Source organism: Astatotilapia calliptera, chromosome 3 (genome assembly GCF_964374335.1).
Source record: "Astatotilapia calliptera chromosome 3, fAstCal68.1, whole genome shotgun sequence".
Taxonomy (NCBI): domain Eukaryota; kingdom Metazoa; phylum Chordata; class Actinopteri; order Cichliformes; family Cichlidae; genus Astatotilapia; species Astatotilapia calliptera.
The window spans coordinates 19,592,419-19,613,975 of NC_137424.1; the positions used below are offsets into that span (position 1 = coordinate 19,592,419).

The 21,557-nt window shown below is 42.0% G+C and overlaps 1 pseudogene; it reads left to right on the forward strand.

The window, feature by feature from the left end:
• The first annotated feature begins 15,832 nt into the window (after positions 1-15,832).
• LOC145419333 (neuroligin-2-like) lies at positions 15,833-20,656 on the forward strand (annotated as a pseudogene).
• The last annotated feature ends 901 nt before the right edge of the window (positions 20,657-21,557 follow it).

Below are 21,557 nucleotides of genomic sequence, written 5' to 3' on the forward strand. Positions count from 1 at the left end.
CTTCACGTCCTTCTCAGCTCACAGACACTCATCCTGATATTTTCCTTTAACATTTGATGGTATAATTCATCTGAGTTTACACTTTATCTGCATAAATACAGAAAAACAGACCCAAACACCAGAAACCATCAGTTTCACGATCAACGGGAAGTGGCTCAAACGTCACAGTTTCATAACGTCACCCTGAACTCCACTCACGGAGTTTCTGTCGCCATTGTAGTTTTTAAAGTCCCGTGATAAAGGCGGGTCTTTCTGTGAATCCGCACGCTCATTGGCTAATAGCTCGAGATTGACACATCGTTATCCAATGAGCGTGCGGGAACTTCCGACATAAAGTTGTTTCCTTTGAAAAACCAAAGTCTGATTATTTTTGCCTCCACTGACGGAGCCTGTTGTTCCCGCCACAGAGACACAGTAATGTCAGAGCGGTGTTAACACTCACCCTGCCTCAGCACAGCTCTCACTCTCCTCCTGCTCTCTCACACTAAACGGAGGCTCAGCTAAACTCACTTCCTCTCTACTTACAGGAAACCAGCGCTCAGAGGAGCCGACCGGCCTCACATTTCACCCACAGACACGAACAGCATGGAATTATTTTATGTCATAAGAAGAAACATATTCATGTTAACACTCACCTGCCTCAGCTCCACCTTCCTCCTCCTGCTTTCACTTTCACTGCTGCTCCCTAAACACAGAGGATGCTGGGACTTGTAGTTGTTTCCTTCCGGTGCGGTCTTCCTCTTTGTTTGTTTGTGTTTGTGTTCAAGTTATTTCGATCATGTAAACATCAACAGAACACGTGAAGCCACACAGAGTTTGTATGTCGAGGTGGGTAGGAGGGTTTGAGGGTTTGGGGAGGGGTCAGAGGGAAGAGGTCTCTCAGTCTTGACAATCCACATTGATGGCATTGCATCTTTCAACTTGTTTGTGGGTCGATTTGGATGCTCCAGGTGTGAGAGCAGCCACTCAGCCTCTGCTGCAGATGTGTGTCACAAGTTCATCTAGTAGTGAGACGGTGGCGCAAGATGGCGAGTTGAGCAGTCGCACGAATTAGGAGCTCGTTGAACTTGTCCCAGAATTTACTTTGTGTTCGTTATTGTTTCCACTCGAAAGTAGTAAAATGACTGCCCCAAGTATAGTTAAACCTGCTAAATTCAAACTCGACCTCAAAAAACAAGAAACAACATCGCCATGTGATGGAAAGGAAGACAGCAGAGAAGGAACGGATCATGACTACGTAGAAAAAACCTTGAAAAAAGAGTGGACGAGCAGCTAGCTGACCTGAGTGTGCAATGCAAGCAAGCTAGTACGATGCTAGCCAGCCTAGCCAAAGCGGTTCAGTTCAACTCGGAGGAGGTGAAAGAATGTAAACAAAAGGTTAAAGAGTTGGAGAGACGAAACGAGCAGTTGACCAAAGATAACTACGATCTCAAGGAGAGAGTGTGAGAGCAAGAAAGGTACAAAATGAGGTGGTGCCTCCGGATTAAAGGATTAGAAGAGAAAAGAGATGAAGGTGTCAGATCGCTGGTTATTGGAATTCTTGGCAAGATCGCACCTGATATGATATCAAAGCTTGAAGAATCTGTGGATGTGGTGCATAGAGTTGGGAAGAAGATTGAGAACAAGGTCCGACATATCATCATTCTGTTTGCTCTGAGACACGTGAAAGAGGAGATTTGGCGTCGCACCAAAGATTCGGCTGTCTGTAAGAACGGCGGTTTCCACTTCGCTGAGGTACTGCCGCGGGAGGACTGGGAAGAGAGGAGGCGGCTGTGGCCGCAAATTGAACAAGCCAGACGGGCTGGGAAACGGGCCTTTTTCCGGGGTCCTCATGGATACATCGAAGGACGGAGGATCGTCGACGTTGAATGAAAGACTTGATGTAAGACTGTATACAGTGGAATATTATTAATGGGACAAAAGAGTTCTACTTAAAGTTAAAGGTTATTAGTCACTGAGTTGGTGACAAGTGTTACAATTTAAACTCATGTTTATATATTTTTCTTTTCTTTTTAAAAAAAAAAAGTTATTTTCTTAGCATACTCTTATGGTTATGGTTCACTCAAAAATTTCTTTTGGTTCATTAAACGTTCGGGGTTTGAAGGAAATTGTTAAGAGAAAGGCACTTTTTTTATTTTGCAAGGGGCAAAAATGTCACTGTCTGTTTTTACAAGAGACTCACTCTGTGGATGCCGATGTTACCTTTTGGGCTAATCAGTGGGGAGACAAGATTCTTTTCAGTCGTGGATCTAACAGATCTGGAGGTGTGGCGATTTGTTTTAATAAGTTCCCAGGGGAGATTATAACATATAAAGCTGATAGTGAGGGTCATTGGTCAACTGCAGCTTGAAGAGCGAAGGTATATTTCTAATTGTTACAAATCTTTATGGACATAATAACGAAGGTCAAAATAAACATCTATTGGAAAATCTAACAAATGTTATTTCAGAGTTTAAAGTTATGTACCCCACAGATTACATCCTAATAGGAGGAGACTGGAACATGACCTCAGATGAATGGATGGACAGATGGCCTCCTCGCTTAGGAAGGAGGCAACAGAATAACATTATTGAGAACTTTTCTAGTGATAATAATTTTACAGACATTTGGAGAAGTTTGAATCCTGGAGTTAAGAATTATTCATGGTTTAAACCTAATGGAGAAAGCAGGTCAAGAATTGATTATTGGTTAGTGAGCGATGACATTTTGAGGTGTACTTCACCATCTAAAATCTCCAAAGCACCCCTATCTGATCACTGTTTCATTGATCTTGTCTTAGAACCAACAAGGATGAAACGTAGTAGCAGGGGATATTGGAAATTTAATGCCAGTCTTTTAAATAAGGACAAGTATTGTGATAAAATTAGACATAAAATTACAGATATAAAAAATGATGACTCAGTAGTGGGTAATATACAGAAATGGGAACTTATTAAATTCAAAATCAGAGAATTCACTATAAAATTCTGCAAAGAACTGAACAGGGAAAAACGGGAATATGAAAGTAATTTACTTCGTGAAATAACTCAGTGCTGTAGTAAAGAAAAACTAAACGTGCAAGAAAAGAATAAATTGATGGAGTTACAAACTAAATTAGACGATCTTTACCTAGAGAAAGCCCAGGGTGCCTTTATAAGATCGAGAGCCAAGTGGATTGAGGCAGGTGAAAAGAACTCATCATATTTTAGTAAGCTGGAAAAGTGCAGACAGCAGAGAAATCTAATCTCAAGCTTGTTGATAAATGGGACTGAATGTAAAGATTTCAGAAAGATTGGAAAAGAAGTCTTCACTTTTTATTCCAAATTGTACTCCTCAGAATATTCAGCAGCTGATTCTGATAGTTTCTTTGATAAGATTCATAATCTCATCCCATGTATTGACAAGCCGTTCAAAGATCTGTGTGATTCAGAGCTTAAAATTGAGGAACTGGATTTGGTGGTCATGAAAATGGCATTAAACAAGTCCCCAGGGACAGATGGACTCACTACTAATTTTTATCAATTCTTCTGGAAGGACCTAAGAACTTTATTGTTTGATGCATTAAAGGAATCGATAGAGAAAAAAGAAGTGATGCCGAGCACGAAACAAGGGCTGATAACCCTGATCCCTAAATCGGGTAAGGATAAAAGAATTTTAGACAATTTAAGACCCATCACCTTACTAAACACTGACTATAAGATCCTGTCTGGAGCTGTAGCTGAGAGGCTAAAGAAAGGCATCTCAAACATTATCAGTGAAACACAATCAGGTTTTTTGAAAGGAAGACTAATTCATAACAATATTAGGCTGGTTTTGGATCTCCTTGAATACAGTGAATTAATCCAAGAGAGAGGGTACATCCTGTTCTTGGATTTTTACAAAGCATTTGACTCAGTTGAACATACGTTCATATTAAAAACTCTGCAGTCTTTTGGTTTTGGAGAGGAATTTATCAATGTTATAGAGATGCTATATAATGACATTAACAGCTCTGTTTTGCTAGAACATGGTACATGTTCAAGGTTTGAGGTTAATAGAGGGATAAGGCAGGGATGTAGCAGCTCACCACTTCTGTTCATCATGGTTGCTGAGCTGTTGTCTATTTTCATCATCATCATCATCAACTTTATTTATAAAGCACTTTAAAACAACCACAGCTGACACAAAGTGCTGTACATTGGAACTGTAAAATAAAATTACATGAGATATAAATAAAAAACAAATAAAAGAAGAGTGAAATCATTAATTAAATAACTACTGCATTAAAAAAGAAACTAAGTCTCACTGAGGTTAAAAGCCAAGGAATAAAAGTGGGTTTTAAGACGTGATTTAAAAGTGGACAGTGAAGGGGCCTCTCTAACATGCATGGGCAAATTATTCCATAATTTTGGAGCCACAATAGAGAAGGCCCTGTCCCCTCTGAGCTTCCTCCTGGATCTCGGTACCTCCAGGAGCAGCTGGTCAGCTGACCTGAGAGACCGACAGGGTATGTGGGGATGAAGAAGCTCAGAGAGGTAAGGCGGGGCAAGACTGTGTAGACATTTAAAAACAAACATAAGAATTTTAAAATTAACTCTAAAAGACACAGGCAGCCAGTGCAGAGAGGCCAGCACGGGGGTTATATGCTCTCTTTTTCGAGTTCCTGTTAGGAGTCGTGCAGCCGCATTTTGAACCAGCTGCAGACGTGAGAGCAATGACTGACTGACCCCCACATAAAGTGAGTTACAGTAGTCCAGGCGGGAAGAAATAAAAGCATGGATCACTGTTTCAAGGTGCTGCCTCGAAAGAAAAGATTTTAGTCTTGCCAGTCGCCTTAAATGATAAAAACTGGACTTCACCACTGCTCTGATTTGGTTGTCCAATTTAAAATCACTGTCCAACTTAAAACCAAGGTCAGTAACAACAGATTTAAAATAGACTTCCAGGGATCCTAAAACAACAGAGGAGGACTCACAGGGACCACTGGGTCCAAACACCAACACTTCTGTTTTCTTTTTATTAAAATTTAAAAAGTTTCGAGCCAACCAAGCTTTAATGTCATCTAGACATGTCAAGAGAGGTTTTATGGAGATGGCATCCTTGCGTTTTAGTGTCAAATAAATTTGGCAGTCATCGGCATAACAGTGAAATGAGATCCCATGCCTTCTAAGGATAGAACCCAGAGGCAGTAGATACAGAGAAAAGAGCAGTGGCCCTAAAATTGAGCCCTGTGGGACACCACATGACAGAGGAGCAGAAGACGATTCGTAACCGAGAAGGCTGACAGAGAAAGTTCTATCTGACAAATAAGACCTAAACCAATTGAGTGCAGTGCCACCAATACCCACTACATCATGTAATCGAGAAATTAAAATATTGTGGTCTACTGTGTCAAAGGCAGCAGTTAGGTCAAGCAAGACAAGAACAACATGGTTACCAGAATCACATGCCAGAAGGATGTCATTAAAAACCCTTAGTAATGCAGATTCTGTGCTGTGAAGGGTTTTAAAACCTGACTGAAAAACCTCAAAGATTCCATTTTCATCTAGAAAATCTTTCAGTTGACTAAAAACAATTTTCTCTAAAACCTTGGAGACTAAAGGCAGCTTGGAAATAGGCCTATAGTTCGCTAAAACTGTGTGATCAAGGCCAGGTTTCTTAAGCAGTGGCTGTACTACTGCATGTTTGAAATTTGCAGGAACCACACCAGAAGACAGACTGCTGTTAATAATGTCAAGGACATACTGTTGTATACTAGGAAAAATTTCTTTAAAGAATTGTGGAGGGACAGGATCCCGTGGGGAACCTGTGGGCTTAATATGGCGAACCACATCCTCTAAAGAGGAGAGCGTCACAAGCTTAAACTGAGTGAAAACAGCAGCGCAAGGGACAGAGACAGAGGGGTCAGAGTCAGGAGCTGTGATAAGAGCCCTGATGGTGACAACCTTTTCAATAAAAAAGTTCAGAAAATCATTGCAAATCTCAGGAGAAACTTCCAAACAGACATTCAAAGGAGTATTAAGAACAGTGTCAATGGTCCTAAATAACACACGTGGGTTATGACAGTTGGAAGAAATAATATTTGCAAAATATTCCCTTTTTGCCTCTTTAACAGTGTTCTGGTAGCGATGCCAGCAGTCTTTGAGAATTTGAAATGATACATGCAGTTTATCCTTTTTCCACCTCCGTTCTGCTCGACGACATTCCCTCTTAACAGCACGACTGCTCTCATTAAACCAAGGCTCAGGTTTAGCCTTAAGCTGCCTGGTTTTTAAAGGAGCCACAGAGTCCATGATTTTTTGACAGCAAGAATTAAACCAGGAATGTAGGTCTTCTGTGTCAGAGGAATTATTTTGATTAAAAACAGTCACATTAAGGGGTTAACTGTGATGGGTGAACAGATAATAATCAGTCAGCTGGCAGATGATACCACCCTGTTTCTAAAAAATGAGGACCAGATTCCTTTAGCCTTGCAGGCGATCAACCATTTCTCCAAAGCTTCTGGCCTACAGCTGAATATTAATAAATGCAAAATTCTAGCTCTGCATGAGTGTCCCCTGCAAGCAATAAATAATATGCAGATCAAAAAAGAGGTGAAGTATCTGGGCATTGTAATTTGCAAGGATAAGACATCAACAGAAAATAAGAATATCTGTACCAATATAGAAAAGTGTAAGTCAATTTTAAACATGTGGCTGCAAAGGGACATAACTCTGTTTGGGAGAATCTTGCTAACCAACATGGACAGTCTGTCCAGACTCATCTATCCAGCCTTTTCTCTGCCCATACCTCCAAAACTAATTAAATCTATAAATACTCTTAATTTTAGGTTCATATGGAGGAACAAATGTCATTATATAAAGAAAAATGATGTGATTAAGAATTATGAAGAGGGTGGGGCTAATGCCACTGACTTTGATGTTATGAATGGTGTACTAAAATTGAAATGGTTAAGATCTTTCATTAGGAACAAAAATTCCTTTTGGAACATTATTCCCAATGTGATTTTTGGCAAAATGGGTGGAATAGACTTTTTGTTACGTTGTGACTTTGATTGCAGTTCGTTACCTGTTAAACTCTCAGCTTTCCATCAGCAGGTCCGTCTCTACTGGAAATTAATCTATAAACATAGCTTTACTCCTCACAACACCCCTATATGGAACAACAGGTATATCCGTTTGTGTAGGAAATCTGTGTACGTGGATGAATGGAGATCTAAAGGGATTTGGGCTGTAGCTCATTTTATGGATGATAATGGGGTCTTACTAAAACATGAGACGTTTTGTGAGAAATTTGATGTAAGATGTACTGCTAAGAGATATAAATCCCCAGTGAAAGCCATCCCAGTCCCTTTGAGATCAATGATAAAAGAAGATATTGTGCACTCTAAAATTTCTCCTGGACTGAGGCAGCTCTGCATAGCTGGAGTTGAATTTGGTGACAGCAGGTTTACAAACAAAGTGATCAGGAATATTTTGATAAACGAAATTTGCCCAAATCCGGTTAAAAGAAATTATATCCTGAAAGAATTTGAGAGGTTAAGGCGATAAGACAAAAGTATATTTCACTTCCTCTTTCCCCTAAAGTAAAAGAGGTTCACTTTAAAATCATTAATGAGGTTTATCCAACCAATGAATTCTTAAGACGGAAATTTAACTTAGATGTGAACGCCTGCACATTTTGTGAAAATGATATTGAAAGTCTGGATCACTTGTTTTTCTACTGTGAATCAGTGCACTCCTTCTGGACTGACATGTGGAGCTGGCCATTTACCATTTACCATTTAAAGAGTTTAATCTATGTTAAATAAAAAAATAAAAACCTCCCTATTTTATAAGCATGACTGCCCTTTTTTGCTCATGTTATTTTTTGCCTTTGGTTCAAATCCTTCAATGACTGTTCTTTCTTTTAGCTTTGTGCTTATTGTTTTTTTTGTTTTTGTTTTTTGTTTGTTTGTTTGTTTGTTTTTTTCTTGCTATAATGCTCAACCGAGGATGTAACATAATCGGTTTAATGACGGTGCTGTGTATGTTATACTGTTGTTTGTAAATAAAGTTAAAATTAAAAAAAAAAAAAAAAGTTCATCTAGTAGTAGGCTATGGCACTTGGCCACAGGTGGCAGCAGTGGACTGGCCTCCATGTGAGACTGCTCCAGCTGCTATGTGATAGTCCAGCTGCAAACTGAAGATCATATGCAAGTTTTGGAAATTAAACTGTACAATATAAAGCGCCTTGAGGCGCCTGTTGTTGTGATTTGGTGCTATATAAATAAAATTGAATTGAAATTCAGAATATTCTTAACTTAGCTTTAAAACCAACCCAATCTAACTCTCCTCCACACTCAAAAACAAAGACAAACCAACTGACACATCTGAGTCCACACAAAGTAAACTGCACACTTTAGTTGTGAAGCGAAAACGCTGAAATCGCAGTAATAACACGCACGAGGGGAACGATAACGAAGACCAGATGCTCCTGATCGTTACTCTTGCTGTCCTGTGAACAGCATCGGCGTGGTGTTAATGGTTTGCTTTTGTTTTGGCGAGCGCCTCGTGAATGAGAATATGACCAGGTAAACCCGCGACATTTTTAAATAGTTTGTCGTTCAACAGCAACAAGACTGACGGAGTGTGTTTGAGGAAACCTCACAAATGTCACAGATGAAATATTTGGTGTTTATTTGCTGGTTTGTCGGTAGCAGCTCCTTCAAAGTAAGTCTACCACACATCTGTTTGACCAACGCCAGTTGATTTGGATCACCGGTCCAAACAATTTGAACGATTGTTGTGTTTCCTTTTGTGTTGAGTTTGACTGATATTTGCTGGATAGCAAATGTTTTAAAGCTATGCAACCTTTATCTGCACATAGCAGTTAAACTGTTTAGATCAATCTTTATTGATAATATACATTATTTATTTATGAATTACTGTGTACACAAGAATAAGTTAATGTATTAAGTTAAACTGGCTGAAAGTTTTGTATTATTCTTGAGATTTTTTTTTTTATTGGCCCTGTTTAGTTACAGGCCAGGTGACCCTTTAGGGGTTTAAAATGCCGAGCCAATGAACGGCTGGGAGCAGGAATCTTTCTTCACTGAAGCTTCCACTTCCACGGGTCTGGTAGGAAGTTGTCCAAGCCAACAAAACAAACAGACAAAAAATCCATCTATCAATCACCTGGATCACCTGTTGAGAAAGAAAAAAGAGAAAACAAGCAAACAAAAGAGAGCAATATAATAAACAACATCACCGCGATGATCTATGTGAATATAACTGTAAATATTGAATATTATTGTGCAGCACGTAAGATCGACAGAGTAACCGAGCCCCAGGCTGAGAGGCCAAAGGCACCCCACCCCCGAAGGAGCCCGAGCGAGCCCCAGGCTCCAGGCCCCGACAAGCAGTACCTGGACGCCCATCCCCGGACACAAAGAACCACCAACGCACCGATGTCTGAGGGCGTCTGCCACTGGCAGGGGGAGTGGTGGGGGGAGATAGGCCTCCATACCTTGGAGGGCCTGAGGTGTCCCCAGAGAGGTGGCGTCTGATACCCGACCTGACATATGGACACAGACAAACAGGCACACACAGATACAAACATCCATTCCCACCCTCATGCTCTCATATGCACTTACTCAGCAGCAGGTAAGCGCATAGCCCCTCCTGGTAGCCCTCAATGTCTACGTGGATTTAAAATTGAGAGGTGGGCAACGGCGCCAGGGGTGAGGTCGTACACCCTGATGGTCTTCTGGATGCCGTGTAGCGTGCCCACCCCCAAGGTCCTATATGTATGTGTTATGAGAGTGTGAGTAATGTGAATGTCTAAGTTGTGGGATAAAATTGAGGCACAGGCAGCCAAAAGGGGACAGAGGGGGGATGCCTCCCCTGCACCCTGGTGACACACCTTTACCCCAAGGCCCTGCATGTGTGGGTGATTGTGGTGGAGCGGGAAGAGGGAGGCAGCTGGAGATGGGGAGGGAAGGAAAGGAGGGGCAAGCAGCATCGCCCGGCCCCACAGAGCCCAGGACGGCCCACCCGATCCCACCACAGAGAAAACTTCACGCACCCTGTCATCCACTCATCCTCCAGACTACACAAGACATAGACACCCAGGCTGAGTTCTTCCTCCACCTCTCCTGTATCTCCCCCACCTGCAGAGTGAGTTCCTGGAGAGAGGAGACCTCCTGCAAGATGTAACAGCCTCCCCCACCAGTCTTCCATACAAACGTTAGACATGCAAACACTTAACACAGCAACACTGAAAGCATTTGAGTGTAAATTTCATTCAAATCAAACTTTATACACAATTACAATAATGGAAAAAAGACTAAATATTAAAACACTACAACCTCCGAAGAAACAAATAAAACCAATCACAATCAACATCAAAATATGATCATAGAAAAATAGAAGAAGAAGAAGAAGACAGCTCCAGCACCGCCCACGACCCTGAAAAGGAGATGTGGAAGCGAACGGATGGATGGAAAAATAGAAGAGACATATCATACAATTCATACACGTTCATGTGATATCTTTGGGTTCAAAAACACAATAACCTTGAATCCTTCTTTTAAATTACATTTAAATTTCAGCTGGCAGCAAAGAAATTAATCAGAAATGAACCACAATTAATCTGCAGCTTCATCAATGTGATGCTGAGTTTCTGACTGAGATTGAGTCTGAACATGTCTGACTCTGTGAAACAGTCAGAGTGTTTCTCTGACAGCAGGAGCCTCTTTACACTCAGCTTCACACAGACGAGCTGAGGAACGATCAAGCAAACTTCTTCTTCTGTCATTTTTAACAGCAGCTTGCATCCAAAGATGTTGCACTACTGCCATCTCCTGGCTTTTACTCTTACTTCTCCTCCAGATCCTCAGATCCTCTTGATGACATCAGTATTTCTCAAAAATGAAAAACCACTCCTTTCACCTCATCAGGACTTAACTGATTAACCACTTTTTCAAACGTAAGTTTCATTTCACCACCAGTTCCCACCCTCAACACTCTCCTTTGACTTCTATACTTCCTGCAACTAATAACCACACGTTCAACCGTCTCCATAGCATTACACCATCACATAACCCAGTCGGATGTTTCCCCATCATAAAAAGAGAACCATTCAGAAAGCAGTGACCTGTTTGTATTCTCCTGCTGCCTATTTAACCCACTACTCCTCTTAACTTCTATTGTGTTTTGTACCCCATGTCTCCCTTTTGTTCCATTATCCCATGCCATTCTCCAGAAGTTCTTACTTTGTGTCCAAACTATTCTTTTCCCTCAGATTTCAACAATGGTATCTGCACATCTATGTCTACTTTTTTAACAGCTGCTTTAGCCAACCTATCTGCTCTTTCATTACCCACAATACCTCGGTTGAGGGCGTCAGACCAGCACAGTCTCTTTCAGCACACATGGATATTTCATCAGTCTCATAGACGCTGAGAACAATTTGTGTATGAGACTAAAGAAACAGTCCACACATAATTGAACAAAAGGCCTCTAAAGTTCTGTGGTTGCCACATTTCCACATGACTGTTTAATTACAGCAAAAACCATCATTATAATTATCTTGATTGATATTGTAATCTCAGTTTTCAACACAACTGTTCATTAACTTAAACAATGTTACAAGATAAATATATATTCTTAGTGCTTATTTTCTGATTAGATTGTTTTATGTATTTTAATAAGAGAAGCCTTTATAAACCAATCGCAGTGTGTGTCTGGCAGGAAGTGAAGCAGGAAGTCTGAATATAGCTTGTGAGCTTGTGAGAGACGTTTCAAAATGAAAACAGAGGAATTAGAGAATGAAAGTGCAAAGTAATAGTAATGAAAATGATATTAAATAAATGTCTTAGTGTGTTAATACAGGTGCCCATGGACTTGCTCAACCTCCTGGAAGAATACAGCAGAAAAATGATAGATTAACAGAATTGGGACGAAAACAGGCTTTGGTTTAAAATGTCACAGCTTCACCTCTCATCCTGTCCTTATCCTGAGAAGAAGCTTAAAGGACAGTTAATCTCCTGATGAAGACAGAAGACAGACAGAACAACACCGTGGACTTGAAGAATTAACAGCAGGCAAAAAGACAGTGCACCTGACCTAAAACACTGAAGGGTCCAGCAGCATGTATGTTGATGGAAACATGCGCTCTGAATTACAAGCTGGAAAGTGTACCAGTGACATGACTGTGTGAAACCACTGGATGGGACAGTCTGAGTCTCATATTTGCCATGCTGGGAGTTAAGCGCCAAGAAAAGACTGAAAAGAGGAAGAGAGAATGAAGAGAGAAGAAGAAACAGCTGATTTGGGCCTGTGTTTGATTTGGGAGGCCACACAGGAAGTTGAGAGAAGAGGGGACGAGGACCGGTGAGAGGTGAAGGTTGGACGTGTTAAAGTGACAGCATAGGAAAGTTGGGTTGAACGTTGAGGCTGAATTTGTGGGTTTAGAAACATCCAGAGCATCACAACAGAAAGGTAAATAAAAAAAGTAAGAGAGATAAAGAAATAAATGAACTAATAATACATAAATGAATAGAAAAATAGAAAACACACATGTAGAAATTGTCACATGTGAAATTGTTTTTGGAGAGAATCAGAAGTGAGACAGTTTGAATCCACAGTTCAGCGCAAAGATGCAGGAATTAAATCTGATTATAAAAACACATCGAGGCAACGAAGACCAGCTTACACTCAATATTAATATGAACACACAACATACACGCAATGAAGACATGCTTACACTCATGAATGTGAATACATGACATAAATGCTGAATGGTGTAGATTTAACACACTTAAAGGCTGAAGCTGAGGAATAACTCAGGAAGTTGCAGGACAATAGAGCGACTTTTGTGACAAGGAAAAAGTGACTGGGAGGACCAACCAGGGATTAGAAGCTTAAAGCAGGTTTAAAATAGTGAGTTAGAAGTGGTTTCCAGCTGATTGAGCAAAAGAAGTGACGACTGTAGAAATAAAAATAAAATAATAATAATTGAATTATGCAGCAATGTTTTGAATATGCATTTCTGTTGTCAGGGCAACTTCTCGAGATGTGACTCAATATGCAAATTAGTTGAATGAGTGGGGACAGAAAAAAAAGAAAAACTCAAGTTTCCTGTCTGAGACATGAGTGAAGTTTGCATTGAGAGAAATATATCTGTGACTGTGTGAGAAGAACTGTTTGGTAAAATATATGATAGCAGCCGCAGGACAATTAAATAAAGTCTGTGACTAAGTGCAGTCGTGCAGATCTGGAGAAGAAGTTTATAATTTAGTGATGACACATTGTTATAAAGTGTTTAGAAAGGGCTTAATGGGAATATTACTGTTGGGCAAACTGTGCGGCTTTAACAAGATTTTCTGTGTATTTAGCAGGTGAAACTCTGTCAGCTGACTTCAGACTGTCAGGAAGCTGAAGAACCTGAGGCCAACCACTGAAACATGATGTGGGCAAAATGAACAGAGGGAGGGATTTTAAAGGTGAACATTTAGGACTTACTGCAAATGTTACTATGTCAAAGTTACTGTGACTCAAACAGAGGAAATTTTGATTTTCTTATTTCCACACCCAGCATGTTTTGGGTGTTATATGCTATTAAATACTTTTAAATAAATTAAAAAGTATTTAATAGCATATAACACCCAAAATATGCTTCGGTTCACATTTAACTCCAGAAAATCATCAATCAAAACATGGATATTACCTGACCACAGATTCGTGGTGACGTCACTGCTCTTTTAACTGTTCGGTGTCTTTGTTTGTTTGCTGGTTGTAGAAATGGTTTATATGAGCTTTGAGCTGAGAGTCAGAGGTTTCTGTGGACACTGCTCATGTCGGCACTTATATTTCTGACCTTTTCTTATAACCGATTAAACATGATCTCCTCCCTTTTGCCCCCATTTTTGGTGGTGTAGGTACAAATGATCAGGCATGACATTCTCATAATAAATAAGATACTGCAAATAATTATTTCTGCATTTGTGCGATTGAAGTGAATTGAAAATGTGTATGAAATGACACTGTTTTAAAGATTTGGCCTAAATAATTTTGGAGTGAATGAGTCTAAACATGATGACCTAACTAGTGATATCCTGACACACACACACACACACACACACACACACACACACACACACACACACACACACACACACACACACACACACACACAGCATGTTATGCCAGTTTCAGCTGAAACTATGTTTCAAACCATGTTCCGGGTTTTTAGTTCACCATTTATGAGGCTTCAAGAAGAAAATAAAAGACAGATCTGAATGTTTGAAAATGTTTTGGAAAGATTCTGTAAAGATGAGATGAAAAATACTCAAAGGATAAATTTAATTGGTTTATTATTTAGATAAGTTGAAAAAAGTTAAACAAGCAAGTAAATGAAGAAACAAGGTAAAATGAAGTAATAATGAAAAAAGTTAAACAAGTAAATGAAGAAACAAGGCAGAGGAGAGAAAAGCCCAACAATCCCCTCTGAGCAAGCAGTTGGCGACAGTGGGGAGGAAAAACTGCCTTTAAACGGGCAGGAACCTCCGGCAGAACCAGGCTCAGGAGGGGACAGTCAACTGCCGGGACTGGTTGGGGGGTTAACAGAGGTGGAGCAAGACGAGGCTACATCAGGTGAGGAAGCAGTAGCGTCTCTCCTCCGGAACAAGTGGAACCATTTTCTCTTTTTTTTCATGCACTTTTCCACGAGCGCTTTTTTCTCCAGGATGAGATTTCTCAGCTCATCGATGGTTTCTGCGTTTTGTTCTTCAAGTTTCTCACATCTTTGTTCCACCTCTTCCAATGTTGCTTGTTGTTCTTCAAGCTTGTCTTTGAGTTGTTTGGATGTTGCCTCCTGTATCAGCTTGTCCTTGTGCATGTCTGCATTTCTCTGTTGGACCTCTTTGTGCTTGTCTTCTAACTGCTCGTTTCTTTTCTGGATTTCTTGGAGCGTGAGCTGCAGGTCTTCATGTATTTTGTCTTCTTGTTGTTTTTGCGCCTGCATTTGAGTGTGTTCACGCTTCAAGTTATTGAATTCCACCAAAATCCCCTTAACGAGCTCGGAGTTGTTTCTCGCTATCTGATCGATCCTTCTCTGCATCTGTGAGCAGCGTTTCTCCAGTTTGTCCTTTTCTTCTTCCACTTTAGTTGCTTTGTCCTCCAGCTGATTACAAAACTCTTGCAGTTTTAGATTTTTAGACTCAAAGTCCTGGACGATACGTTTTCCTTCTTTCAGTCTTTCCTGCTGTTGATCTTTCTGTTGAAGAAGGTTTTTATTTTGGCGCAGTGTTTCATCCAGGCTTTCTTTCAGCATGCGGTATTTTTCCTGCATGCTCTTCAGTTCGTGCTGCATGTCTCGTTGCTTTTTGTCCTGCTCTTCCTTCTGTTGGAGGAATTCTTTCTTTTCTTCCACAGCTTCATGGAGCTGTCTTTGGAGGAGCCGATTTTTTCGGTCCATGTATTGGAGATCCCGTTGTATCTTATCAGTCATCGTTTTCTTGTCTTGGAGCTGGTTGGTCATTTCTTTTAGTTCTGCACTCTTTTGCCTGTTTTCTTTAATGAGGTGCACAATCTGCTCTCGGCTCTGAGCAAACTTGATTCCCCAGCCCTCATTAATAATTTTTATGTCCGGCTGGCGCTGTTGTCTTTCTTCCAGCTTTTTATTTTGGGCTTCCATTCGTCTACACTTGTCCTCCAGTTGAAGTTTGTCTTCTTCAATTTGTTGCATTTTTTTCTGGAGAAGGTAGTTTTCCTTCCTACTCTCCTCTAACGCCCTTTGGAAGGATGAGGAGCCATTTGGGGAAATTGGCCGGCCACGCCAGGAAGGAGAGGCGGCGTAATCTTTTTGAATTGGTTGTTTTTTCCTTGGAAACATGTTGGAGTTTCTATACGATGACTTTGAAGAGCTTGTGGTGAACGTTTTGTAGGCTGCAAACACAGATGCTGCTGAAACGAACTAAAACTTGCTGTTTCTCACCCCTACTTAAGGAAAAACATCAAAGGACTTAAGATTCTTAAGATCTATGACATCATCACTCCCTAAGCCAATGAGATTGTCACAAGACATTTTGGAATGGGGTATTTTTTTTTAAACTGTTTTCAAACTTAACTTAACATTTCAGTGTTTCCTGGTTGTGGACTATTGGTTAGTCCAGCCGATTAAGAAATTAATTGTCACAAACATCACTAATATTATATAACAGACGACAGAAAACACGAGTTTTTTTTCTACGCAATAGCGGTATAATAAAAGTTTTTTTAATTATCCTACTTTTTATAAAAGAGAACATTTATTAAAGATTATGTATTTAATTAAAAAACTCTGTTCATCTAAAGCAGGGGTCAGCAACCTTTAAGACCCAAAGAGCCAAAGAGCCATAATTGGCCTATCTGGGGTTGAAAGGCTCGATAAATGCACGGCGTTTCGCCGGGTACACCGGCTTCCGCGAGTGTGACGCTTATTTTGAGCGATGAAAAAATAAGAAAATATAATTTTATTTGTATATTGCAAAATCACAATAATCTTCCAATTTAGAACTACAAGTTAAAAAAAAGAACTAACATAAATAAAATACACTTCAGCTAATTTATTTCCCCAAACCACGTGGAGCCGCACTATAAGGACTAAAGAGCCGCAGGTTGCCGACCCCTGATCTAAAGGGTTTAACAAAAAGGGGGAGCTTCCTGCTGGAAATTGAAATGTCCCCATGTCCCCACTGGGCGATCGTGGCTCAAGAGTTAGGAGTTCGCCTTGTAATCGAGCCCCGGCTTGGACAGTCTCGGTCGTTGTGTCCTTGGGCAAGACACTTCACCCGGCAAGACACTTCACCCGGCAAGACACTTCACCCGTTGCCTACTGGTGGTGGTCAGAGGGCCTGGTGGCGCCCCAGGGTGGCTGTAGCTACATCACCAGTGCATGAATGGGTGGATGACTGAACGTGGGTGCTTAACTAGTTAAAAGAAACAAACAAACATCTGTCTCTTATTTTTTATGTCACACAGGAAAGAAGCTTCAATGTCTGATGAGAAGACATTAATTTGTTGGTGTTTGTGGTGTTTGGTGCAGTTTTCTTGTTCTCTGGCTTGTTGTTTATTTACAGTGGAGATGAAGATCTCTAACAAGTTGATTTGTTCACATTTGCGCATTTTTAAGAGGAATGTGTTTTTTTGAGTTTGTACACTATATGCATGTAAGGCAACCGTTTCCTTTTTCTGTATTTTTGTGTGCTGCTCTTTTAACAAAAGGGGAACAAAAGACATTTAAATCGACCTCAGATGATTTGTTTAAATTTTTACAAGGTCTTACTGAGGTGATGCAAAGTGAAACATGCTTCTTTGTTGGTAATGTGCTGGAAAAGCTTGAAAATTGACCTTGAATGTGCTTAAAAAGTGCTTGAATTTGACCCTAAAAATGTGTATGAACCCTGCATATATTGCAGTATTTACATTTTATAGTAGGAATTTCATGGCAACAGCTAATCTTTATTTTGTTTACTGGGAAATGAAATGCTGCCAATTCACAAAGCTGTGCTTCAGCTGCACTTCCTGTTGTAGACTTGTGATGCACACAGGCTCTGTTCCAGCACTCAGCATGTTCTTCCTTATTTGCTCCACCAGGGGGAGCTCCTAAACTATGACATCTTGATAGGAGTGAACCAGGGAGAGGGGCTGAAGTTTGTGGACGACAGTGAGGACAACGACGGCATCTCAGCTGCGGCGTTCGACTACACCATCTCCAGCTTTGTTGACAACCTCTACGGCTACCCAGAGGGTGAGGACGCCACCTCTGTACACTGCCACTTTTTCAGTTATTCCATTTTACAGCCTCCTCTCACTTAACTGCATTTTGCAGCATCATCAGGTTTTGTCTCATTAGGAGCCGCGTTTGTTGATTTGTTCGTTTTTTTCTGTTTGCTGTATTCATTAAAATAAATGGATAATCGTCAAAATGACAAATGTGGACAATTATCAAAGCTTACATTACAATTCTGACAGCTTGAGTTCACATGAATTTTCAAAAGAATATCAAAACCTGTGAAAGTGCTTTAAGCGTTTAAAACATGCGAGTAAAGAATGGAATCAGTAACATGTGAGCCCAGTGAAGTGCATCAAACAAGACAAGCGTGCTAAAGAGAGCCACTCATCCACATCACGGCGTGTCTGCGCCTTAACCTTTGAGGCTCTGTGGGCAGTAATGCTATCATCCCCCAGGTAGTGGGCTCCCAATCTCAGTGTCGGTGTTTCTGACAGATCGGCCTGCGAACCCCTCACAGCCGGACCACAGTCACAGTACAGACATGTTTGGATAATGCAGTCATGCTTCCTCTCTGCTGCCTGTCACTCCTTCTGTTATCAGAAAGACTTTTTTTTCCTCTCTAGATTTCTCACTCACTCCCTGTTTACGGACCACCAGTGGGTGGCACCAGCTGTGGCCACTGCCAAACTCCATGCTGAGTTTCAGTCCCCAGTTTACTTTTACACGTTCTACCACCACTGCCAAACCGAGACGCGGCCCGAGTGCTGACGCCGCGCACGGAGACGAGATACCTTACGTGTTCGGCGTACCGATGATCGGTGCCACGGACCTGTTCCCGTGCAACTTCTCCAAGAACGATGTGATGCTGAGCGCTGTGGTCATGACTTACTGGACTAACTTCGCAAAGACTGGGTAGGCCTCATGTCACAGTAGTGTAAACTGTACACGTTACTGTATGTTCTCTGACAGCCTTCTAGTCATCTTGAATACTTGAATCTAGGTTGCTAGTTTAATTTCCGTGTGGCTTTGAAGAATTGAACATACTGGTTCACCAAAAGCATCCAGATCCCAGAGTAGCCGGTTGGTCTTAGATAGTTTAAAGGTTGCACAGAGAATGGGCCTCCTGTCTGTATTCAGTGTATTGATGCCACATGTTACTTATAATGGAGACTGAATATAACTTTGAACTGAAACGTTTAACCTTTATGCTCCACCAGGGACCCCAACCTGCCCGTCCCTCAGGACACCAAGTTCATTCATACCAAGCCCAACCGCTTCGAGGAGGTCATCTGGACCAAGTTCAACTGGAAGGACAAGCAGTACCTTCACATCGGTTTGAAACCTCGTGTCAGAGACAACTACAGAGCTAACAAAGTGGCCTTTTGGCTGGAATTAGTCCCTCATCTTCACAGCCTGCACGACGTGCTCTTTCCCACCACTACGCGCTCCCCCGCAGGCCGTGACCCCGGCACCATGAGGCCCAGAAACAACGTTCCTCGAACCACTCGTCATCCTTACCCTACCTTCCCATCAGATCCTGAGCCCGAGGGCTCAGAGCGCCCGCCCCAGGACCTCTTTCCCGGAGACACCCGCGACTACTCCACCGAACTGAGCGTGACAGTTGCAGTTGGAGCGTCGCTCTTCTTCCTCAACATCCTGGCCTTCGCCGCCCTTTACTACAAGCGTGACAAGCAGCACGAGATGCGCCGGCACCGGCTGTCCCCTCAGCGGGGCGGCCCCGCCAACGACCTGGCTCACAGCCAGGAGGAGGAGATCATGTCCCTGCAGATGAAGGACTGGGAGCACGACGCTCACCACGACATGGAGCCCCTGCGACCCCACGACATCCTGCGGCCCGCCTGCCCTCCCGACTACACCCTGGCGCTGCGCCGCGCCCCCAACAACGTGCCGCTGATGAAGCCAAACACCATCACCGTGATCCCCAGCACCATCACCAGCATGCAGCCTCTTCACGCCTTCAACACATTCCCCTCCACCGGCCACAACAACACCCTGCCCCACCCCCACTCCACCACCAGGGTATAGTAGGGACAGGCCCGACACAGCGCCACCTAGGGACCAGGAACACTGGCTCTGCTACCGCTCTGGAAGGGAGGCCTCTAGACGTGGGCCTTCGTTCTGTCCTCTTATTCTCTTCTTTCTCCAAAAGCAACTCCACCTGCTGCGTCATGTGCTGTGAAACTTGGCAGCTCCCTCCACTGGTGGCATGTGGAGGTGCAACTGAAGTGTCCAGCAGCAGATGAGCAGTTTGGGGTGGGTGACTCAGATCTTTCAAAGATACTGTTTTCAAAGACGGTCTGCTGTTTCCAGGCTCAAGACCTCCAACATTTGTCAAAGGGACGAATGCTCTCTCGCTCCTCGCTGTTTTCTCTTTTTTACGCTGGCGTCATCTCTTTTTCCATCTCCTGTGTGTTATGTGCACATTATGCTTCTCTTTTCTACATCCGTGTTTTATTACTGCTCTCTTCCTCTCATTTGACACGCCTCCCTCCTGCTCTTCTCTAAAAATTCCCGATCTGCTGAGCAGTCTGGAGGGGGGAGGCGTACACTAAACATATAACTATGAAAACACTGATATCTTTCATTCGACCAGCATTTTTAGGTGCCAAGTAAGTACTGCTGTGTTTCATTTCTCATCGAGGGAGAAGAAAAACCAAAGAAAAATAGAGTTTCGCTATTTACCGTCAACTAACAGAGTTCTGTCATGTTCTCATGACAAAGTGCCAAACTGGCCTCAGTCGTGATTTTCTTTCTTCCATCTTCTCTCTTTTTGTTGTTTTGTTTGAAGCATTTGTTTAATTGTTGTTTTTTATTGTGTGGAAAGAATTTTTCTGAAAATATAGATATAGAGAAATGATATTATATATAGTTCTATATAAAATGTGTACAAAGGAGAAAGTATATAAAAGGGTTTTCTCAGTGGGGGATCTATGCATGAATTATTTTTAAAGACGCGGGGAAAAGGACACTGTACCTGTCGATGCACGTTTCCCAAAATCTAAACGAGTCATATCGCTCCATGTTTGCTACTTTTGGTTTTTGGTTTTCTCCCGCAGAGTAAGAGCATCGCAGGAGCATCGCAGGAGCATCGCAGGAGCATTGCAGGAGCTCCTGAAGTCAAACGACGCCTCCCAGCACTCATTTATTAAAACGGAGTCGATGCCAAAAGTCTTAAACGTTAGAATCAAAGCAACAGCTGTGAACTCAGTCATGGTGTCATGTGCAGCCTCCATCTTACTGTCACTACTTTTTCATTTTAGGGTACGTGAGGTAAAGCGTCCGTCGATGTAGCTTGATTGTACAAAATTATTTTTCTACGTTATTAACAAAACAGAGCAGAGACTGATGCTGCTCCTGTCTGACCCCCTTATGTCTGCCACATGTGTATTCTGACTTCATATCATCACTGCTCCCTCCCTCCTCCTCTCTCCATCCTACACCGCCTTTGTTATTTAACACCGACCCCCCCAAACTGATAATCAGACAAATTCCCAAACAGCTGACTTCACTGTGTCGACACCGTTCCTGACTATTTCTGACCTCAGCTCAGCTCTGCTATTATCCTCACATTAAGGGTTCGTTCACCTGCCTGCAGATGATCTGTGAGCTCGTCGGTTGTAAATTAAACTCTAAGCACACTGAGGGTAACCGGGAGGCGTTCAGGGCCTGCAGTGCAGAGCTGCAACATGAAAAAAAGGGATGGGGGCTCAGATCTCCTGAACAGGGTGGAAACAACACGGTGGGTTTGTGCTGTTTGTGATTCCTGCTCCGTCACTCTGGTGGAGACGACTGCAGCTCAGCAGCGCTCCCTGCTGATCCTC